Source organism: Giraffa tippelskirchi, chromosome 1 (genome assembly GCF_054371585.1).
Source record: "Giraffa tippelskirchi isolate mGirTip1 chromosome 1, T2T-mGirTip1v1.2.pri, whole genome shotgun sequence".
Lineage (NCBI taxonomy): Eukaryota > Metazoa > Chordata > Mammalia > Artiodactyla > Giraffidae > Giraffa > Giraffa tippelskirchi.
Window position 1 is genome coordinate 142,901,435 of NC_137275.1, and position 6,000 is coordinate 142,907,434.

The window sequence follows — 6,000 nt, forward strand, 5'->3', positions numbered from 1 at the left end:
CTCCTTGCATTTAACATACTTAAAATGTTCAGAAATTTATAAAATTACATTTCATCTGTACATCATATTAAAATTTCTAAAGCATCTTTACCATTTCATGTGATTACATTTGTGCTTTGTTATATTTATTAAATCAAAGAAAATGAGTTTCTTCACTCAAAAAGTGAAATCCAAACCCCATTTTAAAACTTTATTAAAGAGTGGGTGGTTACATTTATTTACTCATTCATTCCATTCATATTATACATATAAATTGAGTACCCGAGTGACAGACTGTGTAATTGTCACCAAGGAATACATGTGAATAAACCAAATGCAGTTCCTACGGCATTGAAGCACTCAGTATTACAGAGAATACTGTTTATGTAAACAGTATTGTTTTATTTCGGTTATACTAAAGACTGCAAGGAGAGGTAAAGGAAAAGAATGTCCTCACACGGGAAGCTTTAGGTACAAATGATGCTGGAAAGATAAATAATATTATACATCCTTCCTAAGCTGCCTGCGGGGCTTCCCCGGTAGCTCAGCTGATAAAGAACGCGCCTGCGGAGCAGGAGACTCCAATTCGATTCCTGGGTCAGGAAGATCCCCTGGAGAAGGGAGAGACCAACTCCCCACTCCAGTATTCTTGGGCTTCCCTGGTGGTTCGGTCGCTAAAGAATCTGCCTACAATGCAGGAGACCTGGGTTGCGAAGATCCCAGGAGGAGGGCCCGGCAACCTACTCCAGTATTCTTGTCTGGGGAATCCCCATGGACAGAGGAAGCTGGAGGGCTGTAGCCCGTGGGGTCTCCAAGAGTGTGATACAACTAAGCATAGGGCACAGAAAGTCAATGAATTCTCTTAACTCAGTTTCAAGTCACCAAAATCTGGGGAGACTATTTTAGATAGACATTACCCAAACATAATTATTTCTACCGAGTTTACCTAAGCTCCTTTTCCTCCTTACTCTTAGAGATCACAGACCACTAGTATCAGAGAGCCCAGGTAGATCATTTATATGGCAAAGGCACAAGAGAAATACCAATTCCTTCCAGAAAGCTGGCTTAAAACATTACAAAAGGCTCACTTTGATACAATAGCAGAGCTAGCTGAGGCCATTGTTCTCCAGCTCTCTGGGCAGCGCCCATTCATCAGGGACAGCCACCCAAAGGCCCCATGTACTAGTGGACAGCCACCCAGGGATTTCCCTGTTGCTTCTGGGATTCCCCCTGCAATTCTGGGGCACCATATGGTAGCAGACGGCCACCTCAGGAATACCCTACAACTTTGGGATTACAGACAGCAACTTTGGGGCCCCCTGGGTTAGCGGACAGCCACCTCAAGGATCACCCAGAGACTCTTGGGACCCACATTCTAGTGGATGCCCCCAATAACTTTCCATTCCTCATCCTGTATCTTGACACTCACAGGAGTTTCTGTCATCTCCTGGCTGCCACCAATTGTTGGGTTGTGCCCCGCAGGCTTACAAGACCTTTGTTTGCCCAGCTTCGAGACCAAAGGAAGAATCTGCCGTCAAGAACAGAGGCATGGATGGCTTAAGGGATGGGAGGCACTCACACGTGTGAAGCAAGGTCCTGGAGCAACACCCCACCATGGGTGGTGCACGGGTGGTGGGAAGTATTCACACATGGTGACAGGCTTCATTCTGAGAGCAATGGCGGGGTGGGGAGTAGAGGGTGGGGAAGTGGGGAATGGGGAAGGAGGGGGTGGGGGGTGAGGGAGGAGATGGCTAATCATAGTGGGAGTGAGATCAGGCGGGCTCTTTAATTTTCATGGAAAGCAGTTGAGGGACACGCCCCTCACCACCCCTTTGATACAAAAGATCAACTCTGGGGCCTCAGACAAGTACAGAGAAAAGCAAGTCATAGGCCTAGGCTGTACCGGTGGGGCAGGGGATCTACCGAGAGTAAGAGAAGAGCTATCCTGAGTGGCCTGACGGTAATATACCTTAATTAGAACATTCCACTATTGCTAAAAATCACCAGTGATCATCTGGACCTTCAGATTGTTTTGCCAGTGAAAGTTTGAAATATCCTGAGAATTACTGCAGTATGACACAGAGACATGGAATGTGCCAAGGCTATTGGAAAATGGCATTGATAGACTTGCTTGACGTGGGCTTGTCACCAACCTTCAATTTGTAAAAAATGCAATTATCTGTGAAATGGGATAAAACAAAGTCTGCCTATACTTCCTCACATTGTAGCAATTCCCAGTATGCTCTCAAGATTCACTCCTCCTTCCCCTGCACCAGCCATTCATACAGCTCTTTCCTGTTTCTTTGGGATTCTGGCTACCCATTTCCCCTTAAGATTGCAAAGCGTAGTCACTCAGTCGTGCCGACTCTTTGCCACCCCATGAAACATAGTCCACCAGGCTCCTCTGTCCATCGGATTCTCCAGGCAGAATACTGGAGTGGATGGCCATTTCCTTCTCCAGGAGATCTTCCCCACGCAGGGAGCAAACCTGGGTCTCCCATCATTGCAGCCAGATTCTTTACTCTCTGAGCCACAAGGGAAGCCCTAAGAGTGCAAAGCCACCAATTAAAAGTCTGAGTCAAAGTTCTAGGTTCTTCAGAAACTTTTATGCAAGACGTTATTTGCTTGTGATGACTATTTTTGGGAATGAGAGAATGTCCTTCTTACAACATTGTGACAACAGCCATGGCCAAAATGGACTAGGAAGCAAGATCCATTTTCCTCTAGAGGCTACTAAAATAATTACGGAGGAAGCGTGCCACTTACTGGCCAAGATGGACTAGGACATTGACCACGTCTGGAGAACAGGCTTCTTGCTCTTCTAAGCAGAGGTCTGTCTTCTTCCTTTAGCATTTTCTTCAGACCTCAAGGAGGATCTTTCCTGGAAAGAACGGACACCAATAACTTGAAAAAGCCTGCTTCCTTAGCTTTTGTATTTTAGAGAGGGAAAATACTCCCAGCTTCAGGCAGGACATGTCTTGGGCTAAGGAAGTTGTGTGGAAAGAAAGGTCAGGATATGTTTCTCACTTTCAGGCTGCTCAACTGGCCAAGGTTACAGATTCATCATTTGCTTTACATACTTTAACATCCTTGGTGCCTTGACCATGGCATTCTGGGTAGGGAAATACAAGGGAAATCGGAGGAAATAGCTCCTGTTTGAAGGTGCATTAACTCTTTCCTAAAGCATACGTTGTCCGTTCTGAACCAGACTTCAGGGGAAAATTCTCCATGTCCCTTTGAATAATAACTGCACTTGCATCCCTTCCACTTGGACTCAGCAGTAAGAGAGAGAGTGAAGTCACTCAGTCGTGTCCAACTCCTGCGACCCCATGGACCGTAGCCTAGCAGGATCCTCTGTCCATGGGATTTTCCAGGCAAGAGTACTGGAGTGGGTTGCCATTTCCTTCTCCAGGGGATCTTCCCAACCCAGGTATCGAACCGGGGTCTCCTGCACGGTAGGCAGATGTTTTTACCGTCCGAACCATCAGGGAAGCCTGTAAGAGAGAACACAGACACAAATAAGGGGATTTCAGGGCATCCAATTGTTGCCAACCAATAACCTGGGGTGTACCTACTTGGGTAGAATTGAGAACGATTAAGGTAATGGAATACCGTCATTGAGGAGGTTAACCAGGAAGAGAGAGAGAGAGAGAGAGAGTGCGTGTATGGGTTTACTGATCAAGTAGCAGAGAAGGGTTCAATTTAGACTAGATCTCTCAAATCTCTGCTTCAGGTTACAGACATCATCTTTAGATTGCTTCTCTCCAGTTAATGGATGAGCGGGCTGATAGCTTGCAGCAGAGGATGTCGGATTCCTGATCTCCGAAGAAGATTGAGCTTGGGGCCCGGGGACCAGCCTTGATCACCCAAGAGCTTTTGTATAGCAGGGTTTTATTCAAGTATAAAAAGCGACAGAGGAAGCTTCTGGCATAGGCATCAGAAGGAGGACAAAAGTGCCCCACTCGCTAGCCTTAGCAAGGAAGCTATATTCTTTTTAATTGGTTATTACAATAAATCAAAAGAATGTCTCAAGGTTCACAGATCATACTAGACCCACTCCCACAATATACATTTTAAGATAACGGGATTAGAACTAACAATAGAAAGATCTTACCAGACCCACTCCCCTAATATAATCTTAGGATAAGTCAGCAGGTTCTTGGTAAGGACAAACATGTCCTCGAGCCAGATACATTGCTCTATTGACTAAGACAAAGCAATGTAGAAAAACAAGTTTGTTTATTTCTCCTCCTTGAGAACTCCAGAACCCTATGTCCTCCTGGAGAGCCCCAGACCCCTCTCACGTCCTTGGGGACCCCAGACTTCTTATCAATCTGCCTAGGAACTGACATTCTCAGGGATCTCTAACTTGGAGGTTAAATACACGTCAGTTGCTCCGTTGAGTAGTACTCGTTTGCGACTCCGGGGTCTGTACCCTTTTCATACTGTTCATGGGGTTCTCAAGGCAAGAATACTGAAGTGCTTTGCCATTCCCTTCTCCAGTGGACCACATTTGTCACTTAGCCACCAACCTCGACAGCATATTAAAAACCAGAGACATCACTATGCCAACAAAGGTCCATCCAATCAAGTCTATGTTTTTTCCAGTGGTCACATATGATCGTGAGAGTCGGACCATGGAGAAAGCTGAGCGCCGAAGAATTGATGCTTTTGAACTGTGGTGTTGGAGAAGACTCTTGAGAGTCCCTTGGACTGCAAGGAGATCCAACCGGTCCATCCTAAAAGAAGTCAGTCCTCAATATCCATTGGAAGGACTGATGCTGAAGCTGAAACTCCAATACTTTGGCTACCTGATGGGAAGAGCTGACTCCTTGGAAAACATCCTGAGGCTGGGAAAGATTGAAGGCGGGAGGAGAAGGGGACGACTGAGGATGAGGTGGCTGGATGGCATCACCGACTCAATGGACATGAGTTTGAGTAAACCCCAGGAGTTGGTGATGGACCGGGAGGCCTGGCATGCTGCGGTCCATGGGGTCGCAAGAGTCAGACATGTCTGAGTGACTGATCTGCACTGGAGTGTACCCGCCAGGCTCCCGGTCCCTGGCATTCTCCAGGCAAGAAAACTGGAGTGGGTTGTCATTTCCTTCTCCTGTGTGTTAAGTAAGTTTGGGGTTTTTTTCTTTCTGCCTTAACACTCTGGGGACACTTTTGGGGGCAAGACCACGTGGATAATTTTTGGACTCATCTGGCTCTCTTTGTGGGGGCGTCCCAGGGGGCACCGGTGCTAAACAACACACCTGCCACTGCAGGAGACATAAGAGATCTGGGTTTACTCCCTGGGTCGGGAAGACGGCCTGGAGGAGGAAATGGCAACCCACTCCACTGTTATTGCCTGGAGAATCCCATGGACAAGGGTGCCTGTCCACTGGGTCCCAAGAGTCAGGCGTGACTGAAGCGACTTAGCACGCACACATGCCTGTCTTTGTGACTGTTTAACATTCTTCAGATATTATGATTCTTCCACTGTTTGGCTGAGCTTTTTTGAGATTTAACTTACACTTTGCCATTTTGTCAGCAGAAATGTCACTTATCTTCTTCACTTTCATGACGTTCAGATATACATATGTTTTATGTTTGCCCACAAACAACTACGGTTTTGCTTTCTAGGAAAGTTGCAATGAGAAACAAAATATCTCAAGTCTTGACAATCACAGAAAATGAGGTGAAGCCCCTCTGGCATTCTTTTATTTCCCTTTGTCTTAACCCTAGGATGAGATGGCACGAAACCCAGGAGGAGAGAGACAAACTTCAACCAGCAAATCACTATAGAGAATATAAGTTCCTAAGTCTTTTGTTGTGATTTAAATTTAAAACGAAACATCATGAGTAGGTAAAGAAACGAGGCTATTTCTCCCTGACACAGCCCGGCCTCATGGCTCCGCAGTCTCAGCACGAAATATACATGGATAGACATTGCGGCCCAACCCAAGTATGCACTGAATGAACAACTAAAGGTCACCGATTTCTGTGATATAAGCTTATAATGATATATAACACCAT